The 26,058-nt window shown below is 43.7% G+C and overlaps 1 protein-coding gene across 4 annotated transcripts in view; it reads left to right on the forward strand.

Annotated features, from left to right (window-relative positions):
• Positions 1-5,987: 5,987 nt before the first annotated feature.
• LOC106611945 (ras-GEF domain-containing family member 1C) overlaps positions 5,988-26,058 on the forward strand; it is a 36,108-nt gene continuing 16,037 nt past the window's right edge. The window contains exon 1 of one of the 4 annotated variants that reach the window (XM_014212642.2): positions 5,988-6,617. The gene's annotated coding sequence lies outside the window, so the exon portion shown is untranslated. Of the gene's footprint in view, positions 6,618-7,935; positions 8,196-21,806; positions 22,344-26,058 lie in introns of those variants that run through there. The other 3 variants (XM_014212646.2, XM_014212644.2, XM_014212643.2) reach the window with 3 other exon arrangements.

Genomic DNA, 26,058 nt, shown 5'->3' on the forward strand with positions numbered 1-26,058 from the left:
AAGTCTTGGATCCTTCTCTCTCTCTCTCTCTCTCTCTCTCTCTCTCTCTCTCTCTCTCTCTCTCTCTCTCTCTCTCTCTCTCTCTCTCTCTCTCTCACACACACTCTACAAAGTGTCAAAAGAGTTCCATGTGGATGCTGGCCCATGTTGACTCTAATGCTTCCCACCGTTGTGTCAAGTTGGCTGGATGTCCTTGGGTGGTGGATATGCACAGGGAACTGTTGAGCGTGAAAAACCCAGCAGCGTTGCAGTTCTTGACACACTCAAACCGGTGCACCTGGCACCTACTACCATACCCCGTTCAAAGGCACTTAAATATTTTGTCTTTCCCATTCACCCTCTGAATGGCACACATACACAATCCATGTCTAATCTGTCTCAAGGTTTAAAAATCCTTCTTTAAGCTGTCTCCTCCCCTTCATCAATATGGGATCATAGGTTTCACCTGGTTTCACCTGGATTCCCCTGGTCAGTCTATTACATGAAAATAGTTCCTAATATTTGGTATTACTCAGTGTATATAGCTCTGGACATGACTGGCCAATGGTCTCGCTGCTAGCCCTGTTGTCTGACAGGATAGGCATTAAGGCTGGGAATTGGCAGGGACCACACAATTCGATATTATCACCATACTTAGGTGCCGATACAACATGTATTGCGATTCTCACAATTATTACGATTTTATATGTATTGTGTTTCGGTACTGTGATTTTATTGCGATTCGATGTTAAAAAGATATTTCCCACCATATTTCCCATCATGTCTGCTGCAGAGAGACACGAGAGAGAAATAAAAGTGAAATAAAAGTGCTGAAAACAAATTGGCTCTCTATTTAAAAATAAGATGGAGAACAAGCTAAGAAGGAAAAATACTGGAGTTTTGGTGCAGGTACAGCCAACTAATGCTGGCTGTACCTGCAACTGTACGTAACTGTATAGATTTTCCCACATCACTAATGCAAAAATAGTATTGCCATATTGTCGCCCTCAAGCACCAGAGATGGGGAGCGGGAGCAGGCGTGACAGATATGATATATCGTCAAAATAATATCCCAATACGTAACTGTATAGATTTTTTGCCCATCACTACTAGGTACTGTGTGGTGGTTTGTAGCTTTCTTAGTAGTTGCTGTGCATGTCCTGGGTTAGAAAGGATGGAGGGAAATACACAATATAAAGTGCTGGGAGACTCATTATCAGGATGCTTAGAATGATGTCATAGGAACACAGTCGGATACACAGCAGGAAGGAGTGAGTCTAAAACAGTCAAGTCCAAGGGCATCAATAAGGGGGAGAAAATGGCTGCTTTTGGAAGAGGGAGTTTCTAGGGACAGGGTCAGGTTCGATTAAGAAAGCACTAGGCCGTTATTGTGCTGCCAGGAGAAGTCTTAGTGATGTGGAAATCTACCTCTGAGGGCTCACCTCTAGGAATGTGTCCGAATCGGCATCCTATTCCCTACATAGTGCACTACTTTTGACCAGGACCCATAGGGAATTAAGAATTATAGCTTAAAATATGCGCCACCCAGTTCGATTACATTTTTACTGACACTCATATTAACATTGTTAGAAAAAACCTAGTGACACTGTCGCGTTATGATGTGGCCAAATAGTGGCTGGATAGCTGTCGGCAGCAATAACTGTGAATCTGCCTTCTTCTGCTATTTTCAACACGCTGTTTGGAAATAGTGATAAGAGCTGTCTCAGAGAGAGACAGAGAGAGAGAGAAAGAGAGAGGGGAAGGGGAGAGAGACAGACAGAGAGAGAGGGGGAGAGAGGGGGGAGAGACAGACAGAGAGAGAGGGGGAAGAGAGAAAGAGAGGAGAGAGAGACAGACAGAGAGAGAGAAAGAGAGAGAGCGATTGCACATCGTTACAACACTGTATATAGACATGACATTTTAAATGTTTTAATTATTTTGGAACTTCTGTGAGTGTAATGTTTACTGTGAATTATCTACTTCACTTCACTTGCAATGTTAACATATGCCATGCCAATAAAGCCCTTAAATTGACATTGAATTGAATTGAGAGAGAGAGTCAGAGGGAGAGAGAGAGACAGTGAGCGAGAGGGAGGGAGAGAGAGAGAAAGAGAGAGAGCGTGAGAGAGGAGAGAGAGACTGAGGCAGCCACAGTCCTGTTGTGTAATCAGCATTTGTGGCACTCTTTTGTACAGGGAGACACAGATCAACCACACCAAAATGCTGACAGAGAGATACATTAGACAGACGGACGGACGGACGGACATTCGTCCGTCCGTGTGGACACCCCTTCAATCTCTTAAATAATTATGAATAGATCCACCATTGAGCACAAAAACAACACTTGTTACAGAATATTTTACATAGATGTTATTTCTATCAGACAAACCATGCCTGACAACATGATCCAATAAGACAGAAAAATAGAAGAACATTTAAAGGCTGTGGACATTGTGAACTGCAGTCAAGGATGTGTGAAAGAATCAATGATTTGAGGACAGGATCACGTCCTCAATGTAGGAGGAACTTAGTTGGAAAACGTGATGTGGTTCCGTTCACTGGTTTAATATTTATAGGGTGCAACTGGATTAATAAGAAATGACCAGATAAAAAAAAAAAATCATAAAAAGTACCAGACAGACAGACAGACAGACAGACAGACAGACAGACAGACAGACAGACAGACAGACAGACAGACAGACAGACAGACAGACAGACAGACAGACAGACAGACAGACAGACAGACAGACAGACAGACAGCATATGCACAAGCAACCGAAGGAGTGTGGCTCTGTGTTTGTCCTCCAATGTCAGACACACACCCCTCTGGCCCAAAAACAGCCCCAGAAGCCCAGAGCTTTAAAATTCTCTCCCCCTGCCTTTACAACTCAGCAAGGACCTTTTCATGGATATCAATCCTTTTAATTGCAGTCTCTCTCCTTCTCTCCCTCTCTCTATTTCTCTCTGCCTCCCCCTCTCTTTCTCTCTAGGTCTCTGTGTGGTTCAATAAAAAACATCAGAAGTAAAAGTACATCCCTTAATCTTCTGGAAACATGCCCCAATGTGTGTGTCTCAACCATGCTGAAATCTGTTCCAATGGTGTCAATGACAACATCCAAGTATATCATTACAACCAACCCCTGGCCCTGGCACAAGAGAGCGGTTGTAACCATTGCACCATTGTCATCCTTAAGTGGTTTAATGCTATTAATTATCTTTTTTTTTATCGGAAGTGACTTTAAATGTCAAATATTATATTGAGGAGCGAGCATAGGCCTCTGAGGGTCATGGCTAGAGAGAGCTAGCATGCCTCTCCTATAGCAATGGATTAATTGCGCTGAGCCCTGCTCTGCTCTGTCTTTTACAGGGCTTTGATGAGGATTAGGAGAGAACATCTTATAGTCTGACATAATGAGTCTGGAGAGAGCTATTGGGGTAACCTTGTTGAACTCAAAGATCAACCTGAGACAGCAGATATTAAAATAGTAGTATTTATTTCTTTCTTTCTCTCTCTATCAGGCCTTTTTTATCAATTCAGTAGGCTACATTGGTGAGATGTGGATGCTATGTGACTTATTGGAGAGAAACAATGTCCCCTATTGAACCCTCTTTACCACTGGGTGGTGTTGTCTACTGACTCAGTATACACATACAATATATATACACAAGTATGTGGACACCCCTTCAAATTAGTGGATTTGGCTATTTCAGCCACACCCGTTGCTGACAGGGGTATAATATAGAACACACAGCCATGCAATCTCCATATACAAACATTGGCAGTAGAATGGCCTGACTGAAGAGCTCAGTGACATCCAACATGGCACCGTCTTAGGATGCCACCTTTCCAACAAGTCAGTTTGTAAAATGTATGCCCTGCTAGAGCTTCCCCAATCAACTGTAAGTGCTGTTATTGTGAAGTGGAAACGTATAGGAGCAACAAAATCTGAGCCGCAAAGTGGTAGGCCACACAAGCTAACAGAACGGGACCGCCAAGTGCTGAAGCATGTAGCACGTAAGAAATGTCAGTCCTTGTTGTAACACTCACAATGCTAAGTGTCAGCTGGAGTGGTGTAAAGCTCACCGTCATTGGACTCTGGAGCAGAGGAAATGCATTTTCTGGAGTGAAGAATCAAGCTTCATCATCTGGCAGTCCGACGGACAAATCTGGGTTTGGTGGATGCCAGGAGAACGCAACATGCCCCAATGCATAGTGCCAACTGTAAAGTTTGGTGGAGGAGGAATAATGGTCTGTGGCTGTTTTTCATGGTTCGGGCTAGGCCCTTAGTTCCAGTGAAGGGAATCCTTAACGATACAGCATACAATGACATTGTCATGACTGACCACGAGAATCCAAATAGGTCAGATCAGGTTTGCAATGACTAACTTCAATCAGACCCCCTTTCACCCGTAGAGGGGGAGGATAGAACTAGTGGGGATTGACACTCACATCCTGTTGTAAATCAAGGGAGAAGTTCCAGGCCTGTGCTCTCCAAATTCACCAAAAGAATGTGCTTTGTCTCAACAGACCTTTTCCCGTTGAAACTCTAACACGTTCAAAAGGGAATACTGGAACAATATTTCTAACGTAGAACGTGGGGAATGGTCCGAGGCGATCTATAGAACACTAATATCATTTTGTTTGTTATTTTGTGATGTCATTAGAAATGTTATAAAGGAAATACACATATTACATAGCTGAAGTTTCCATACCATGGGTTGTGCATTTAATATGAAAAATGATGAAAATGTTTTTGTTAAGATAGGGATATGATTTGATAAATTATAAGAGATCATTGTTATCCATAACTTTGCACAGTGAGTAGTCACCTCCCCAACGTGAGGTTAGAGAGCGTGTCAGCCCGCCAGAACCGCCCCTTTCGAGCAAAATTATGGATTAAGAATTTAATACAGCGGATCAACGCGAGATGGAGAAGATAAACTCACCTGCCGGACAATCGCTGGTATGGCTGGTTAGCTGTCCTAAGTAAAGTATCTTAGAAAGCAAGTAGGACCATCCTGTTACTGTGCTCAAACCATCTTATTACGCTTCCATCATCACCCCATTTGGGAACCATCGATACGGCTGGCTAGCCGATCTTCAAAAAAGCATCTTCAAGAGCGAATGGAACGAACAATCAACTCTGTAGTTCTGTTCAGGACTACACGACAAGTCGCTCTCGTGGTGCCCAAGATCATAATGAGTTAATCGTTACATGATTCATTTAATCGGGCAACAACGAAACATAGTTAGTTGATTAGATAAATAACAGTCTTCAGATGAATGTTAAAGTCAACGCACGACAACATTCTAGACAATTCTGTGCTTCCAACTTTGTGGCAAAAGTTTGGGGAAGGCCCTTTCCTGTTGCAGCATGACAGTGCCCCTTTGCACAAAGCGAGGTCCATACAAAAATGGTTTATTGAGATCGGTGTGGAAGAACTTGACTGGCCTGCACAGAGCCCTGACCTCAACCCCATCAAACACCGTTGGAATGAATTGGAATGTCGACTGCGAGCCAGACCTCACTAATGCATTTATGGCTGGATGGAAGCAAGTCCCCGCAGCAATGTTCCAACGTCTAGTGGAAAGCATTCACAGAAGAGTGGAGGCTGTTATAGCAGCAAAGGGGGACCAACTCCATATTAATGCCCATGATTTTGGAATGAGATGTTCGACAAGCAGGTGTCCACATACTTTTGGTCATGTAGTGTATCAACACACTCATAAACTCAATTTGACAACAGTGACTAATTGTCAAATCAGTAAATAATTAACAAATAATATTATTATTAATTGTGTCATTATTTTATTAAAAAGAGTGTGTGTAAATACAAAGGCAAACAATGTGCTTTGATGTTCTATACATGTGCTATGACCTATTCATGCAGTGAATCAAACGCTTAATTCACACTATCAATAGATACATAGGATGAAAGAAATTGCTTGCTGGAGGCCGAGTAGGCTAATGTTGAGAGAGGCGGAGATGAGGACTCGTGCAGGTAGGTGTGTGTATTGAGAGAGAGAGAGAGACTCGCGGGTGACTTGTTTGCTGAGGATATTGGATTTCTCTATTCATCGTCGTTAGTTCTCTTTCCTCTCTGCCAGCTCTCTGAGGACGTCTGATGCGCTGACCAGCCCTGCTGTAGCCTGTCACTCTCGGGGTTGTCTGGCGGTGGACACAGACTGGACTGGACAGCCGTGATTGTTTTTTTAAAAGGAGCTGGTACATTACCACACCTTTGTTGCGCGTTGAAGACACTATATGAACAGTCAAGGGACTTTCCGCGAACGAAGAGACTCATGAATGGTTGGGTTTTATTTTACGCGTATTTTTCTGTGAAGGTTACGGATCTTGCTCAAGAATAAGGGCGTTTTAGAAGATCAAGGCAAGTGAATGACCACACGAATAGATGTGCTACTGTAAACCAAGACATTGCCCGAGTAGACCCTAAAGTCATTCCATTGTGGCTTAACACAAATCAGCTTCCTTGGATCTTACTTTTGTTTTTGGTTAGTGTATTTTTGCATAATATATATTTTTCCCCACGGATCTTTGGATTAGCAGAACTGTAGAATTAATATAATACAGGGAATACTCACCAAGAGGAAAGATGGGGAACAGTGTCTAGAACTGGTAAGTGAAGCGAGGTTACTATATGATAAACAGAATAATCGATTTAAATTTCATTCACGCACACATGCGTATGTGTGTGTGTGTGTGTGTGCGAGAGTGTTTAAGAATGACTTTATCTGCATTAAAATATGCTTGTGGCATATGTCAATCTTTGTCTATCCAATCAACGACAGAGCATTAAAACGTCAACATGCTGTCAGAAATAAAATAGTGCATGACTGAAGCTTAAATTCACTTGTCATTGTTGGCTGTAACTACACTCTCCTATAGCATACATATTTATTTGTTCAGTGAAGGTAAAACGTTTGGTTTGGCTCTATGCTCCAGCATGTTGGATTTGAGATCAAATGATTTAAACGAGGTGACAGTACAGAATGTCACCTTTTATTTGAGGGTATTTTCATACATATGTTTTATCGTTTAGAAATGAAAGCACTTTATCTAGTATCTAGTCACATTTTGGAGTCACTGGTAACTGTTTCTGAACACTTCGACATTAATGTGGATGCTACCATGATTACGGATAATCATGAATGAATCGTGAATAATGATAAGTGATACGTTTTTAGAGGCATAAATATCATAACATTTGATCTCAAATCCAAAATATTGGAGTATAGAGCCAAATTAAACGTTTTAGCTTCACCATCCAAATAAAATAAGTAGGAGAGTGTACATTCTCAATCTCTAATACAATTTAACTTTGTAGTATTATGCAAATGAGTTCAATAGATTACACAGCTATTGTTGTGCAGAGTGTTCTGCAGAGTGCTGGTCAAAAGTTGACCCCTATATAATAATTCCCGAGCAGCATCTCATTGGATCTACTACACTGGTCACGTTGCCTCTACTACCATGTTTGGATCAGAAACCCAGTGACAGAATGAGTCAGTGTTGCCAACTACCTCAACTCCAAGATGATATCATCCACAGAGTTGAGCGCAGACTAGAGTTTTTTAAATGAACCTCCTGGCTCCTTCTAGTCACTATGCAGTTAATACTTCAAACATGTACATTCTTAAACCCTTACCATGTACCTATGTTTGTCCTCTGTTGATGTGTGCCTTTCATTGTTTGCTGAAATCCATACTTTTTTATAAAACATGAATCAAATACAACCATGAGTTTCCTTGCTGAGATTCAATTGTAACATTCCCACTGAGTTGCCACCTTAGAGCAACAGCAATAAGTAAACATGAGGAAAGAGTAAGAAATACACAGCTATCCTAAATAATGTCAATTCATTCCATTTAAACTACATGACTTGTATGCTAAACTTACCTTTCTTATCTTGCCTCTGTGTAATCATTAACCGTGCGGGGATACACTGTAAACGACTACTTCCTTAAACAGGGTGTTGCTGTTCTGCTCTTCACAGCACTAGTAGCATAACAGGCTAAATGCTATTTAGCAGTTCCTGGACTTACACCATTATTTTGTTAGAATTATATTCATACAGTGTAGCCTAGTGTACAGCTTATGGTTTTGAGGTCTGAGGATCATCATAGCCCCTGCGTAAATTTCTCACGTGTGTAGGATGATTTCGTAGAGAGCTTCTGAGGGACGTGTGTATCCCAGGTAGGCAAATTTATTCTCTATATCGTAATAGTCATAAATCAACAGTTATTGAATATTCAAACCATACAGAGGTACTAGAGCAGGAAACATGCTGGAGATGTGGCCCCAGTGGCATGTTACCTATTATTTTCATTTCATTGTGAATGCGGACAGTATCCCAACTTTTTATAGAGCCTCAGCCACCTCTCACTGAACACACATTCACTCTGTCACAATCTATAAATGATGGATTCCTTGATACAGGATGTATTTGAGTTTGTAGTGCATGGATGAGTCCTCTATGAGGTATTATGATTATACTTGGCTTAGAAAACCTGTTAGGTGGGCAGAGACACTCAAGACCTTCCGGCTGACATCCACACCAAAGGCATTAGCCCTGCTACAACTTTCCCACACCCTCATCTCCAGTCCCCTCCACCCCTCGCCCCCACCCTGCCCCTCCCAGGACCCCAGGGTCTGAGGGGGAGTGAGGGGGTTCAGGTTTCCCACCCTCCCCTACCCACTCAGGCAGGCAGCATGGAGCTCCAGCCTCAGAGATCCTCCCCAGTAGACCTAATGCTACTGTAGCTGATCTTTTCACACAGAGATGCTCTAACCACCAGAACCCTGCATGTATCCTTCTATAACCACCAGAACCCTGCATGTAGCCTTCTATAACCACCAGAACCCTGCATGTAGCCTTCTATAACCACCAGAACCCTGCATGTAGCCTTCTATAACCACCAGAACCCTGCATGTAGCCTTCTGTAACCACCAGAACCCTGCATGTAGCCTTCAATAACCACCAGAACCCTGCATGTAGCCTTCTATAACCACCAGAACCCTGCATGTAGCCTTCTGTAACCACCAGAACCCTACATGTAGCCTTCAATAACCACCAGAACCCTGCATGTAGCCTTCTATAACCACCAGACCCCTGCATGTAGCCTTCAATAACCACCAGAACCCTGCATGTAGCCTTCTCTAACCACCAGACCCCTGCATGTAGCCTTCTGTAACCACCAGACCCCTGCATGTAGCCTTCTATAACCACCAGAACCCTGCATGTAGCCTTCTGTAACCACCAGAACCCTGCATGTAGCCTTCTATAACCACCAGACCCCTGCATGTAGCCTTCTGTAACCACCAGAACCCTGTATGTAGCCTTCTATAACCACCAGAACCCTGCATGTAGCCTTCTATAACCACCAGAACCCTACATGTAGCCTTCTATAACCACCAGAACCCTGCATGTAGCCTTCTATAACCACCAGACCCCTGCATGTAGCCTTCTGTAACCACCAGAACCCTGTATGTAGCCTTCTATAACCACCAGAACCCTGCATGTAGCCTTCTATAACCACCAGAACCCTGCATGTAGCCTTCTCTAACCACCAGACCCCTGCATGTAGCCTTCTGTAACCACCAGAACCCTGCATGTAGCCTTCTATAACCACCAGACCCCTGCATGTAGCCTTCTGTAACCACCAGAACCCTGCATGCAGCCCTCGGGCCTTTTCTGTTCTCTGTCACTCTTTCTATTTAACTCTCTCTCTCAATCTCTCCATCTCTCTGATGACACCTTGGGAAAAGGGCAGAAGCCCTTACCTCTGTGTCCTCTCTCACAATGGCACATTTATTTAAGTAAGTGCGTCATAGGGAAAGGTAAAAGTCGTCTTCTGAGGCTCCTCTCCTCTACTGCCAAGAACTTGAGCTTCTTACTGTTAACATCCATTGACCAACATGATATCGCTACTCTATGCACTCGCTGCAACTAAACTCAGCAACAACAAAAAAACATCCCTTTTCCAGGACCCTGTCTTTCAAAGATAATTCGTAAAAATCCAAATAACTTCACAGATCTTCATTGTAAAGGGTTTAAACACTGTTTCCAATGCTTGTTTAATGAACCATAAACAATTCATGAACATGCACTAGTGGAACGGTTGTTAAGACACAAACAGCTTACAGATGGTAGGCAATTAAGGTCACAGTTATGAAAACTTAGGACACTAAAGAGGCATTTTTACTGACTCTGAAAAACACCAAAATAAAGATGCCCAGGGTCCCTGCTCATCTGGTTGAACGTGCCTTAGGCATGCGGTAAGGAGGCATGAGGACTGCAGATGTGGCCAGGGCAATAAATTGCAATGTCCGTACTGTGAGATGCCTAAGACAGCGCTACAGAGAGACAGGACGGACAGCTGATTGTCCTCGCAGTGGCAGACCACGTGTAACAACACCTGCACAGGATCGGTACATCTGAACATCACACCTGCGGGACAGGTACAGGATGGCAACAACAACTGCCCAAGTTACACCAGGAACGCACAATCCCTCCATCAGTGCTTAGACTGTCCGCAATAGGCTGAGAAAGGCTGGACTGAGGGCTCGTAGGCCTATTGTAAAGGCAGGTCCTCACCAGACATCACCGGCAACAACGTCGCCTATGGGCACAAACCCACCGTCGCTGGACCAGACAGGACAGGCAAAAAGTGCTCTTCACTGACAAGTTGCGGTTTTGTCTCACCAAGGGTGATGGTCGGATTCGCGTTTGTCATTGAAGGAATGAGCATTACACCGAGGCCTGTACTCTGGAGCGGGATTGATTTGGAGGTGGAGGGTCCGTCATGGTCTGGGGCGGTGTGTCACAGCATCATCGGACTAAGCTTGTTGTTATTGCAGGCAATCTCAACGCTGTGCGTTACAGGGAAGACATCCTCCTCCCTCATGTGGTACCCTTCCTGCACGTTCATCCTGACATGACCCTCCAACAGGACCATGCCACCAGCCATACTGCTCATTCTGTGTATGATTTCCTGCAAGACAGGAATGTCAATGTTCTGCCATGGCCAGCGAAGAGCCCGGATCGCAATCCCATTGAGCACGTTTGGGACCTGTTGGATCGGAGAGTGAGGGCTAGGGCCATTCCCCCCAGAAATGTCCGGGAACTTGCAGGTGCCTTGGTCGAAGAGTGGGGTAACATCTCACAGAAAGAACTGGCAAATCTGGTGCAGTCCGTGAGGAGGAGATGCACTGCAGTACTTAATGCAGCTGGTGGCCACATGAGATACTGACTGTTACTTTTGATTTTGACCCCGCTTTGTTCAGGGACACATTATTCCATTTCTGTTAGTCACATGTCTGTGGAACTTGTTCAGTTTATGTCTCAGTCGTTGAATCTTGTTATGTTCATACAAATATTTACACATGTTAAGTTTGCTGAAAATAAACGCAATTGACAGTGAAAGGACGTTTCTTTTTTTGCTGAGTTTATGTAGTTTCACTTTAAAGTTGTAAAGTGAAACCTGGGCCCTTATCCATAAAGCGTCTCAGAGTAAGAGTGCTGTTCTAGGATCAGTTTTGCCTTTCAGATAATTATAAGAATATATGGACAGATTCTAGATCAGCAGTCCTACTCTGAGACGCTTTGTGGACACAGGCTCTGCGGGCTGAAGTTCCTCTTTGATAAGGGTTCCTGTGAGTCATCATGGCCAGGGTAGTCATTCAACATCTTCCAGGTGGACTCCTGCACCACATGTGCCCCAATCCTCCAATCCAGGCCCGGTCTAGAGAGAGAAACAGGTGTGCGCCTAACGAGGGCATAATTTACTTTGACGTAACGTCAAATGGAAAGGGGCTTGCCACAGACCAGAATGTGAGGTCATGTTGGGTAGTGCGTAGTCATGTCTCTCATGTCACACTGTGTCTCTGTCTTTCATGTCACATCATGTCTCTGTCTCTCATGTTACATCATGTCTCTATCTCTCATGTCACAATATGTCTCTGTCTCTCATGTCACATCATGTCTCTGTCTCTCATGTCTCATCATGTCTCTGTCTCTCATGTCACACTGTGTCTCTGTCTTTCATGTCACATCATGTCTCTGTCTCTCTTGTCACATTTGAGACACAGACATGATCGTGCAGTGGAATACAAACGTCATGGTCTTGAATGTTCTGTGTCCAGAGAAAAGGAGTGAGGAGACAGCGAAATGAAAGAAGAGCGGGATGATAGTGATGATAGTGATGAAATGATGAAGGGAGAGTGTCTCTGTCTATCATGTCTCATCATGTCTCTGTCTCTCATGTCTCTGTCTATCATGTCTCATCATGTCTCTGTCTCTCATGTCTCTGTCTCTCATGTCTCTCATGTCTCATCATGTCTCTGTCTCTCATGTCTCATCATGTGTCTGTCTCTCATGTCACATCATGTCTCTTTCTCTGATGTCTCATCATGTCTCTGTCTCTCATGTCTCATCATGTCTCTGTCTATCATGTCTCATCATGTCTCTTTCTCTCATCTCTCATCATGTCTGTCTATCATGTCTCATCATGTCTCTGTCTCTCATGTCTCTGTCTCTCATGTCTCATCATGTCTGTCTCTCGTGTCTCATCATGTCTCTTTCTCTCATGTCTCATCATGTCTCTGTCTATCATGTCTCATCATGTCTCTGTCTCTCATGTCTCTGTCTCATGTCACATCATGTCTCTGTCTCTCATGTCTCTCATGTCTCTGTCTCTCATGTCTCTGTCTCTCATGTCTCTCATGTCTCATCATGTCTCTGTCTCTCATGTCTCATCATGTCTCTTTCTCTCATGTCTCATCATGTCTCTGTCTCTCATGTCTCTCATGTCTCTCATGTCTTTGTCTCTCATGTCTCTGTCTCTGATGTCACATTATGTATCTGTCTCTCATGTTACATCATGTCTCTGTCTCTCATGTCTCATCATGTCTCTCATGTCTCATCATGTGTCTGTCTCTCATGTCACATCATGTCTCTTTCTCTGATGTCTCATCATGTCTCTGTCTCTCATGTCTCATCATGTCTCTGTCTATCATGTCTCAGCATGTCTCTTTCTCTCATCTCTCATCATGTCTCTGTCTATCATGTCTCATCATGTCTCTGTCTCTCATGTCTCTGTCTCTCATGTCTCTCATGTCTCATCATGTCTCTGTCTCTCATGTCTCATCATGTCTCTTTCTCTCATGTCTCATCATGTCTCTGTCTATCATGTCTCATCATGTCTCTGTCTCTCATGTGTCTGTCTCATGTCATATGATGATAGTGATGATAGTGATGAAATGATGAAGGGAGAGTGTCACAGTCCACAGTCAACAGGCTTCTAATTACCTCACAACATGGTAGCTATGGACGCCATGGCAACGCTCAGCCCTCAGTTAATCTTAGCTCTCTGGAATGCTGCGCAGCATTAGTGATGTCATTCAAGCAGAGTCTGTAAAATGTGATAGTTGCCTCTACGCTACAGTCCATTTGGAAAGTATTCAGACCCCTTGACTTTTTCCACATTTTGTTACATTACAGCCTTGTTCTAAAATGGATTAAATACATTTTTTCCTCAACAATCTACATATAATACCCCATAATGACAAAGCGAGAAACATAAAAGAAAAACAGAAATACCTTGGTATTCAGATCCTTTGTTATGAGACTCGAAATTGAGCTCAGATCCATCCTGTTTCCATTGATCATCCTTGAGATGTTTCTACAACTTGATGGGAGTCCACCTGTGATAAATTCTGTCTGTCTGTCTGTCTGTCTGTCTGTCTGTCTGTCTGTCTGTCTGTCTGTCTGTCTGTCTGTCTGTCTGTCTGTCTGTCTGTCTGTCTGTCTGTCTGTCTGTCTGTCTGTCTGTCTGGCTGGCTGGCTGGCTGGCTGGCTGGCTGGCTGGCTGGCTGGCTGGCTGGCTGGCTGGCTGTCTCTGATCCTGTCACAGAACATCTTTATGCTTCAGTGACAGTCTCATCGTGTCTCTGATGTCACATCATGTCTCTGTCTCTCATGTCTCTATCTCTGATATCATATCATGTCTCTGTCTCTCATGTCTCTGTCTCTGATGTCACATTATGTCTCTGTCTCTCATGTCTCATCATGTCTCTGTCTCTCATGTCACATTATGTCTCTGTCTCTCATGTCTCATCATGTCTCTGTCTCTCATGTCACATCATGTCTCTGTCTCTCATGTCTCATCATGTCTCTGTCTCTCCTGTCTCATCATGTCTCTGTCTCTCATGTCACATTATGTCTCTGTCTCTCATGTCTCATCATGTCTCTGTCCCTCATGTCTCATCATGTCTCTGTCTCTCATGTCACATCATGTCTCTGTCTCTCATTTCACATCATTCCTCTGTCACTCCACTGTCCAGTAGGGGTAATAAGATATACAGTTAAATTAAATCAGAATCTTGACAGACATTATGAAATTAGTAATGCAGCGATATTAGATTTGAATCGGTTGCCAATTACTTGTAGTTGATTGCGTTATGCGGCAATTCTTTTTGCATGATTATGCAAAATCAATGTAAAGAACATTTGACAATCCTTTTTGATTCGCACCAAAAGATCCTATGGTAACTAGAGAGTTATTTATTCTATCCAGGCACTAATGCTCTACCAACTGAGCTACAGAGGAACCACCCTACTGAACAAAAATAGAAAAGCAACATGCAGCAATTTCAACAATTTTAATGAGTTGCAGTTCATAGAAGGAAATCAGTCAATTGAAATAAATACATTTTGCCCTAATCTATGGATTTCACATGACTGGGCAGGGGTGCAGCCATGGGTGGGCCTGGGAGGGCATAGGCCCACCCACTTGGGAGCCAAGCCCATCCAATCAGAATCAGTTTTTCCACAAAAAAGGGCTTTATTACAGACAGAAATACTCCTTAGAACCCTTCCTCCCAAATTCTTCAACAACGTTGTAGGCGGCGTTAAATTATCTGGCAACAGCTCTGTTGGACATTCCTGCAGTCAGCATGCCAATTGGACACTTCTTCAAAAGTTGTGACATCTGTGGCATTGTGTTGTGTGACAAAACTGCACATTTTAGACACACTCCCAGGTAGTGTTTATTGGAAGAATATTCCCAAAGAGGTTTGCGCTGGGGATTGATGAAGCTGGTCCAGGATGGTGGTGGCTGTTCAACAGAGGGATTTAGGGAAAGGGTTCATGTTATGCTTAGCCTCTCTCTCTCTCACTGATATGCCTTACCACAGAAAGAGGGCGGGTGGCGTATGGGTTGAGAAATGGAATACTGCAACGGTAACTTGATAGTTTGTGTGTGTGTGTGTGTGTGTGTGTGTGTGTGTGTGTGTGTGTGTGTGTGTGTGTGTGTGTGTGTGTGTGTGTGTGTGTGTGTGTGTGTGTGTGTGTGTGTGTGTGTGTGTGTGTGTAACACAATACACTCATTTGTCTGTAGCTGAATCCCCCACACCACAAACAAAGGAAGGCGGTTTATGGTTTGTTAGAAAGCGCGCTGAGACATAAGCTTGGTATTTTTCGCTCTCTATGTTGGCGTTAACTCTACTCAACTTGGCAGAAGCGGCCCTGGCCTTACTCATTCTCCTCAGGCATAGTGCTGGACGCCAATAGACTTTTGGGGTCCTGTTGTGACTGTGGAGAATGGTGAGCCAAAATGGCTCCCATGCCAGCAGTCTCCACTGGGAGGACAGGCTGCTGAAGGGCCATCTGTACAGGCATCCTGACATGCAGGGTTGGGAAGTAGGGCAGGGAAAGGAATGGATGGACTAGTGGAGGGGAAAGATGCGATATGGTGGAGGGAGAGAAAACAGAATGATTTATTATTGTGATGATCAATAACTACTGCGCTCAGATGACATCCTATTTAAAAAACACGTCTGGGCTCAAATTGAGATAAAGCCCACAGAATCACCACAAAGCAAACAACTTTCAAAGAACAGCTCCGATATAGGCCAGTAGTGCTACAACGCTCTGAAGCACTCTCACTCTCACTACGCCCCAAAACAGTGTCAGCACTACAAGTATGCCAATGTTTTTTAGAGCAGTTCCTAAAAATGGAAAAGGCGCTAAAATAATGAACTTGCTAATAGAGTTAACAAGCGGAGCTGAAATTAGATGACAAGTGTTATAGATGTTCAGAGAGGAGAGAGTTAGGGGAAGGGAGAGGAGAGAGTTAGGGGGAGGGGAGAGGAGAGGAGAGAAGAGAGAGTCAGGGGGAGGAGGAGAGGAGAGAGTCAGGGGGAGGGGGAGAGGAGAGGAGAGAGTTAGGGGGAGAGGAGAGGAGAGGAGAGAAGAGAGAGTCAGGGGGAGGAGGAGAGGAGAGAGTCAGGGGGAGGGGAGAGGAGAGAGGAGGGGGAGGGGAGAGGAGGGAGTTAGGGGAGGGGAGAGAGTTAGAGGGAGGGGATGAAGTTAGGGGGAGAGGAGGGAGTGAGTTAGGGGGGGAGAGGAGGGAGTGAGTTAGGGGAGGGGGTTGGGGGGGTGAGTTAGGGGGAGGGGAATGGAGTAAGTTAGGGAGAGGGGAGAGGAAGGAGTTAGGGGGAGGGGAGAGGAGGGAGTTAGGGGGAGGGGAGAGCAGGGTGTTAGGGGGAGGAGAGAGGAGAGGAGAGGAGGGACATAGGGGTATGGGGAGAGGAAGGAGTTAGGGGGAGGAGAGAGTTAGAGGGAAGGGAGAGGAGAGGAGGGGAAGAGGAGAGGCTGAGGAAGAAAAGTGTCTCTGACCGAACGAGTAAGAGAAGGTTTCCTCAGACAGATGGCCTCAGGCTTCCTGCCCTGGGGTGGAATGTCTCCTACTCACAGGTTCTCACCCATTCTCATTCTTCTTCTCACCCCTATTCATCCCTTCTTACCTCTTCCTCACCCCACCTCCTGAATTACCTTTGAACTAGGAAATGACAACAACAAAACAAAGCGTGGTACCATACCCATAGAGGATGTTTCATGTCACCATTGGCATCTGAGAGGTGACTCTGAAAGGTTTTTGTAATATCTTCCTCATTCATAACCCACTTGAATATAAGGATATTGCCGATCCAATTGGCTGTCAGTTATAACATGTTCTACTATATAGATGTCCAGAGGGAGCTGATACACTTTATATACAACAGTACGTAGTAGAGGTCGACCGATTATGATTTTTCAATGCCGGTAACGATACCGATTATTGGAGGACCAAAAAAAGCCGACAATTACAACGATACTGAATGAACAATGAACACTTTTATTTTAACTTAATATAATACATCAATAAAATCAATTTAATCTCAAATAAATAATGAAAGATGTTCAATTTGGTTTAAATAATGCAAAAACAAAGTGTTGGAGAAGAAAGTAAAAGTGCAATATGTGCCATGTAAAAAAGCTAACGTTTAAGTTCCTTGCTCAGAACATGAGAACAACATCTTCAATATTCCCAGGTAAGAAGTTTTAGGTTGAGGTTATTATAGGACTATTTCTCTCTATACCATTTGTATTTCATATACCTTTGACTATTGGATGTTCTAATAGGTACTTTAGTATTGCCAGCCTAATCTCGGGAGTTGATAGGCTTGAAGTCATAAACAGCGCAATGCTTAAAGCATTGCGAAGAGCTGCTGGCAAACACAGTAAAGTGCTGTTTGAATGAATGCTTACGAGCCTGCTGCTGCCTACCACCACTCAGTCAGACTGCTCTATCAAATCATAGACTTAATTATAATATAATAACACACAGAAATACGAGCCTTAGGTCATTAATACAGTCAAATCCAGAAACTATCATTTCGAAAACAAAACGTTTGTTCTTTCAGTGAAATATGGAACCGTTCCATATTTTATCTAACGGGTGGCATCCATAAGTCTAAATATTGCTGTTACATTGCACAACCTTCAATGTTATGTCATAATTACGTAAAAATCTGGCAAATTAGTTCGCAACGAGCCAGTCGGCCCAAAATGTTGCATATACCCTGACTGCGTGCAATGAACGCAAGAGAAGTGACACAATTTCCCTAATTTAATATTGCCTGCTAACATGAATTTCTTTTAACTAAATATGCAGGATTAAAAATATATACTTCTGTGTATTGATTTTAAGAAAGGCATTGATGTTTATGGTTAGGTACAGTCGTGCAACGATTGTGCTTTTTTCGCAAATGCGCTTTTGTTAAATCATCCCCGTTTGGCGAAGTTGGCTGTCTTTGTTAGGAAGAAATGGTCTTCACACAGTTTGCAACGAGCCAGGTGGCCCAAACTGCTGCATATACCCTGACTCTGCTTGCACAGAACGCAAGAGAAGTGACACAATTTCCCCAGTTAAAAGAAATTCATGTTAGCAGGCAGTATTAACTAAATATGCAGGTTTAAAAATATATACTTGTGTATTGATTTTAAGAAAGGCATTGATGTTTATAGTTAGGTACACATTGGTGCAACGACAGTGCTTTTTTCGTGAATGAGCTTGTTAAATCACCCGTTTGGCGAAGTAGGCTGTGATTCAATGATAAATTAACAGGCACCACATCGATTATATGCAACGCAGGACAAGCTAGATAAACTAGTAATATCATCAACCATGTGTAGTTAACTAGTGATTATGTGAAGATTGATTGTTTTTTATAAGATACATTTAATGCTAGCTAGCACCTTACCTTGGCTCCTTGCTGCACTCGCATAACAGGTAGTCAGCCTGCCACGCAGTCTCCTCGTGGAGTGCAATGTAATCGGCCATAATAGGTGTCCAAAAATGCAGATTACCGATTGTTATGAAAACTTGAAATTGGCCCTAATTAATCGGCCATTCCGATTAATTGGTCGACCTCTAGTATGTAGACACCCCTTCAAATTAGTGCATTCGGCTATTTTAGCCACACCTGTTGCTGACCGGTGTATAAAATTGAGCACACAGCCATGCAATCTCCATAGACAAACATTGGCAGTAGAATGGCCTGACTGAAGAGCTCAGTAACTTTCAATGTGGCATGGTCATACGATGCCACCTATCCAACAAGTCAGTTCAGCAAATCTCTGCCCTGCTAGAGCTGCCCCGGTCAACTGTAAGTGCTGTTATTGTGAAGTGGAAACATCTAGGAGCAACAACGGCTCAGCCGCGAAGTGGTAGGCCGCACAAGCTCAGAGAACAGGATTGCCGAGTGCTGAAGCACATGGTGCGTAACAATTGTCTGTCTTCGGTTGCAACACTCACTACCAAGTTCCAAACTGCCTCTGGAAGCAACGTCAGCACAATAGCTGTTTGTCGGGAGCTTCATGAAATGGGTTTCCATGGCCAAGAAGCCGCATACATGCCTAAGATCACCATGCGCAATGCCAAGCGTCGGCTGGAGTGGTGTAAAGCTCGCCGCCATTGGACTCTGGAGCAGTGTCAAGGCGTTCTCTGGTATGCTGAATCACGCTTCACCATCTGGCAGTCCGACGGACTAATCTAGTTTTGGCAGATGCCAGGAGAACGCTACCTGCCCCAATGCATAGTGCCAACTGTAAAGTTTGGTGGAGGAGGAATAATGGTCTGGGGCTGTTTTTCATGGTTCGGGCTAGGCCCCTTAGTTCCAGTGAAGGGAAATCTTAACAATACAGCATACAATGACATTCTATGCTTCCAACTTTGTGGCAACAGTTTGGGGAAGGCCCTTTCCTGTTTCAGCATGACAATGCCCCCATGCAAAAAGACAGGTCCATACAGAAATGGTTTGTCGAGGTCGGTGTGGAAGAACTTGACTGGCCTGCACACAGTCCTGACCTCAACCCCATCTAACACCTTTGGGATAAATTGGAACACCGAACTGTGAGCCAGGCCTAATCGCCCAACATCAGTGCACCACCTTACTAATGCTTTTGTGGCTGAACGGAAGAAAGTCACTGCAGCAATGTTTTTATATGTAACCTTTATTTAACTAGGCAAGTCAGTTAAGAACAAATTCTTATTTTACAATGACGGCCTACCCCAGCCAAACCCGGACGACCCTGGGCCAGTTGTGCGCCGTGCAATGTGATGTGATGCAGCGGTGACACCTCTAACACTGAGCTGCAGTGTCTTAGACCGCTGCGCCACTCTGGAGCCCCTTATTAGAGCAGCAAAGCGGAGACCAACTCCATAGTAATGCCCATGATTTTGGAATGAGACGTTCGACGAGCAGGTGTCAAAATACTTTTGGTCATGTGCTGTATGACAGACTAAATACTTGTAATAAATCCTCTGTCTCCTCCCTGCTAGATACTGTCTCTCAGACATAGGATAACAGCTAGGATCTCTGCCTGCTGCTGTACAGAGACACAACTGGTCTTGTCCTCGCTTCACTCTGACTTTGGGAGTGATAAATTGACATGAATCACTGTAAAACAGCCCGGGTGTCTATACTGCCACAGCCTCTCTAGGCTTTTATACAGCTTCCAAGGTCTCTGAATAAGACACTAAAACAGCCTGGGCCAGGCTGAATAAAAGTTGGAAGAGGGGCTCTCAACCTTGGATTGACCCTGGTGTAAACAAAGCCCTAACTGTACTCAGGAAGCAGTGGATCTTACCCCCTGACCTCTAACCCTTGATCTCTGTGTCTGAGAGGGCAGACTGAGATTTAATGCCTGACTGAATCAGCTGGTCTATTGTGAATCTGTCCTCAATGGCCCTACTCATTAATAACCCTTTAACCCCAACAGGCCCCTTAATCCTATATGTCTAAGAATCCAGACAGAGATTTGCTACCTCACTGATTCAGCCAGCCGCTCCCACTCCTCTCTCCACTACACTACAGTCTGATTTTAGAGTTGTCCCCAATTACACAACTCCCCTGACCTCGAACCTCTGTGTCTGAGAGACCAGGCTGGTAGCTGTGTCTCTCCTCTCTCTCCTTCCTCTCCTTTCTGCCTCACTGACAGACTGGCAGGTGTGAGTCATTCAGGTTGGGGAACAGGTTTCACAGAGAGCGAGGGAGAGAGAGTGGGGGTAGAGCGAGAGAGGGGGAGAGAGACAGAGAGAGAGAGAGAGAGAGAGAGAGGGGGGGTAGAGAGAGGAGGAGAGAGAGAGAGATAGAGGGGGTAGAGAGAGAGAGTGGGGTTAGAGAGAAAGAGGGGGTAGAGAGAGAGTGGGGTAGAGAGAGAGTGGGGTTAGAGAGAAAGAGGGGGAGTAGAGAGAGAGTGGGTAGAGACAGGGGGGTAGAGAGAGGGGGCAGAGGCAGAGAGAGGTGGGTAGAGAGAGAGGGTAGAGAGAGAGGGGATAGAGAGAAAGGGGGGAGTAGAGAGAGAAGGGGGAGAGAGAGAGAGAGGGGGTAGAGAGAGAGGGAGAGAGAGATGAGGTGAGAGAGGTGAAGAGAGACAGAGAGAGTACAACGTAAAACACCAAATAATGCATGCAGAGCAAAATTAGGCTGATACCCACTAATTATCAAAATCCAGAAAAGAGCAGATAAATTATAGAACCACCTAAATGGAAGCGATTCCCAAACCTTACATAACAAAACCATCATCTGCAGAGAGATGAACCTAGAGAAGAGTCCCCTAAGCAAGCTGGTCCTGGGGCTCTGTTCACAAACAGACCCCACAGAGACCCAGGTCAGCAACACAATTAGACCCAACCAAATCATGAGAAAGCAAAAAGATAATTACTTGTCACATTGGAAAAAAATTACCAAAAAACTGAGCAAACTGGAATACTGGCCCAAAACAGAGAGTACACAGTGGCAGAATATCTGACCACTGTGACTGACCCAAAATTAAGGAAAGCTTTGACTATATACAGACTCAGACCTGTCTCTCAAGAGAAGACAGGCTATGTGCACACTGCCCACAAAATTAGGTGAAACTGAGCTGCACTTTCTAACCTCCTGCCAAAGGTATGACCATATTAGAGACACATATTTCCTTCAGATTACACAGACACACAACGAATTCAAAAACAAACCCAATTTTGATAAACTCCCATATCTATTGTGTGAAATACGACAGTGTACAATCACAGCAGGATTTGTGACCTGTTGCCACAAGAAAAGGGCAACCAGTGAAGAACAAACACCATTGTAAATACAACCCATATTTATGTTTTTTTCTTTTCCCTTTTGTAGAGAGGAGAGTGTGTCTCTGTATGAGAGCGACAATGGAAGAAAGAAAGAAAGAAAGAAAGAAAGAAAGAAAGAAAGAAAGAAAGAAAGAAAGAAAGAAAGAAAGAAAGAAAGAAAGAAAGAAAGAAAGAAAGAAAGAAAGAAAGAAAGGGAACAGGTGAAAAAAGAGAAAGATATGGAGGGAGGAGTCTGACCGCCTCAGTCAAGCGAATGCCTTTCTTTCAAGGGCGGAGTGTGTGTGCTCACGGGCGGTATGTGTGTGTGCGTGTGTTTGTAAATCTCTGCAGACAGTGGCACCCTGTGTTAATCCTGACAGAACAAAGCAAGCGGCTCCCCATGATGGTAAGGATAGCAGCCCCACTGGAACAAAAGGTTGTCTGTAGGTGGCTGTATATCTACTCCACTGCACAATGAGACTTACATCTGTCAAGATTCTAGACACACACACGCTTTTGCTGCTGCTGTTGGTCTCGGCCAGGTAGTATGATAAACACCTACTGTGTTTTAGTTGATGTGATGTTCCAGGCCTTATGGGAATATGACGGAAGAAAATCTTAATCCTTAATTGTCTATTAGCTATGTTGTCTATGACATTAGCTAACATTACCTAATAGCTAATAACAATGTAGGCTGTGTATAGCGGTTTGCGGTTATGTTATGAAGGTTTGGCTTGGAAAGGTTTTTTCGCCTGGTCACATACAGCTGATGAGTTGTGCACTGAAGTCCACAAGCGAATGTAAAAGGTGAGAGGAGGAGAGCACGCAGATGAGAGAAGGAATTATACAACAATCACAGGATGTCATGCTGTTTGTATGTGGCTGCTATGTTGCTATGCTATGAACTGTGTTCGCATGTGATCAGGGGTGTATTCATTCTGCCGAGTCTGTTGAAAAACGCTTCTTAAACGGATGCAAACGTAATGAAACGAGGATAAACATAGCTGATTACACCCTAGATCAGCTTGATGCAGGCAAGATTGTGCAAGGCTGTTTTGAATGTGGCACTAACTGTCACCTTGATTACACATGTTTCTTTCGACCTGTGCACCTACATTGTAAACTTTCATTCATAGGCTAGGTTGTAGCAACCTCATGATGGGTATAGGTAAAATGTGAGTATCATGTAGTAGCCTAAACATTGAACTGGGTGAATGGAATATAAATGACAGTCATCCAATATGCTGTAATATAAATAAGGCCATGCTCATAAAGAAAATAGTCATTCTCCCTCATCCTAAACTTCACCGACCGCCACTGGTCCGAACTGGTTTGGCCTACTAACTAATATGATCCCACTATGGAAAGGGGAGACTATCAATGAACACAATCATGTTCTCCGTTTGCAATGACTCCCCCCCAACTGTCACAAGACTTGTCTGAAGGTAATCGCAGTACCGATTAAAATGAATGGAAGAATGGAATAGCCTTCCCTTGGAGATCAAGCAAATAAAAAGTAAAATGTTTTTCATTTGGACAAGGTTGTCTAAGTAAGGGAAACCACTCCACTGACCCTTGTGCCCCTACTGCTGGTCAGGTGTATTGATCTGAAGGATCGGTATGATGTGTAATTAATAGATTGTTTTAATATGAAATGAATGGTAGTTGATTTTTAAGGTTAGGGAGAAGTGCAGTGAATTGTGCCACTTTTTAGGATGTCAATATAAATTAATGTATTTATGGTTGTTTTTCATTTTGTCTTGTCTTTTAATCATTATGTGTTATTGTTTTAACCATCGAGGACCACTTTGGAAATAAGTGTTTTAATTAATACTTTCAAGTGATATCCTCTTTGTCCACATTGTGCATTTTGTTGTATATGTCTGCTGCCCAAAATCAATTCAATTCAATTCAATGGAGGTAATTTTGTGCCAACAAAAAAGTAGTTAAATATGTATAAAAAATTTAAAAAATGTTTCCTGAGCTTTCTTATATCTCCTAGACATAGGGCAGACACTTCAAAACCTTCTTCCGTATGATAGATTTTTTTACAGTCTGTTTTTCCATTTATGAATGTGTTATTCAATGCATTTCTGTGGGCTATAGAAGTATTGCCCAAATTCAATATTTTATCAAATAACTACAAAAGTGTTATATCTACAGGTATAGCCGTGGGAAGTAGGCGTGCTGAAAAATCATTATATATATTTTTTTTATGTTTTATTTTTTATATTTTATGACAAAAGTAGTGCACTGGGCCTGTAATAGTGCTGTATTAGCAGACCGATATAAATACATAAATACTGAACCTCCCTTTGACTTTTAGAGATGTTAAAAGCAGGTTGGTTCTACAGTAGGTTATGAGTGTGTCTGCAGGGGGATCTCACCTATTTTGCTGGAAATCGTGCAAAAAAAGCATTGCAGAATAGTTCCTAAAGATGTGTCTGATACTGTAGATGTGTGTATTATTGTTTCCTATACTGCTAGACCATGATGCATCACCTGGCGATGTCGTCATGTCATGAATAAATGATGGGGGTGGTTTGTGTGTTTCTGCGTGTGTGTGCGTGTGTGTGCCTGCGTCCGTGTGTAACAGAGGTACCAACTGAGCACCCACACACTCACACGCACACTCATGCTCATCCGTCTCTGGGCTAATACAGGGGATTAGTTTCTACAAACAGTGGTGACACATGGTTGAACTCACAGATGTCCTGCCACATCCATCATGGCCACAGAGCTGTACAGGCCTAACTACACAGTCAACCAGTCAGCCAGTCAATCAACCAGTTAGTTATCCAGTCAGTCAGCCAGTCATCCACTCAGCCAGCCAGTCATCCAGCCAGCCAGTCAGTCAGCCAGTCAGCAAGCCAGAGAGACAGTTAGCCAGTCATAGTCATTCAGCCAGTCAGTCATCCAGGCAGTCAGCCAGGCAGTCAGCCAGTCAGCCAGCCAGTCACTCAGCCAGACAGTCAGCCCTGCCTTACATAGGAAATGCTTACTGTAGGGACCCCACTAGGACAGCATAGAGCTGGCAGTGCCAGGGTAATCTATACCACAGCAGTGCTACTGCAAGGACACACTGGGCTTTCCCCAGCATAATCAGATCTAGACAATTATATACGTAAAATACTGAGGAAAAGTGAGATATTTATTGATTGATTTTATTGGACAATTTAAAAACACAGTACAACCACAATGCAGATAATGGCTTCTAATTGGGTCAGAATATATCTCAGACCTCACAATCCATTGTTTTAATTCACTTTGCTAAATCCTGTTGCTTTTTCATGTCATTTATCACCAAACAGTCAAAAAGGTCAGAGACTAAAGTGGTGACAGTGTGTGTACCAGCCTGCCTGTGTGTGTGCCTATACGTGTACATGCTGTGAAATAGATGCACCCTGTCAGAGGAGGAGAGTTACGTCAGAAGACTAGAATGTTGTTAGGTCCCAGACAGGTGGAATGTGACAGCTTAATGAAAGGAGTGGGGTGTTGACTGCGGGCCTAAATACCTCCTTTCTCCCCTCAATGGATGCTGTTATTTATGTCACTGTGTCACAGTCTGAACACACTGAACTGCTGATTACCATGACCTCTGCCTTTCAACCAAAGACAAAGACAAGGAAATGTCAGCTGCTTTAAAGAACCTTTTATCAGAGATGATGCAGGCAAAGTAGAATGACAGCCACCCTCTCCCGCTTACCCTTCCCCCACCCTGTGTGTGTGTGTGTGTGTGTGTGTGTGTGTGTGTGTGTGTGTGTGTGTGTGTGTGTGTGTGCATGTTTGTGTTTGTGTTTGCTTGCGTGTGTGCGTGTGTGTGTTTGTTTGTTTGTATGTGTTTGTGTTTGTGTTTGCATGTATAATATGTGCAAAGAAACAAAGGGAAGAGGAAGTCTTGGAGAGGAAACTTGAGAAGCGTCACAATCTCACATTGCTACGTCTGCTTGACATCTCACCTCTTAGGTGTTGTAGACGGGGTCCGGAGGTACAACACATTTCCTGCAATTCTACACAGTTTAACATCTATTAAACCTCTCGAGTGGTATTTTAAGGGGTATATGGAATGGTATTTTGAAAACACAGTTTAAGTGGAAGGTCCATCCCCAACTAAAAAAGTA

This window comes from Salmo salar, chromosome ssa09, assembly GCF_905237065.1.
Source record: "Salmo salar chromosome ssa09, Ssal_v3.1, whole genome shotgun sequence".
In the NCBI taxonomy this organism is placed as follows: Eukaryota; Metazoa; Chordata; class Actinopteri; order Salmoniformes; family Salmonidae; genus Salmo; species Salmo salar.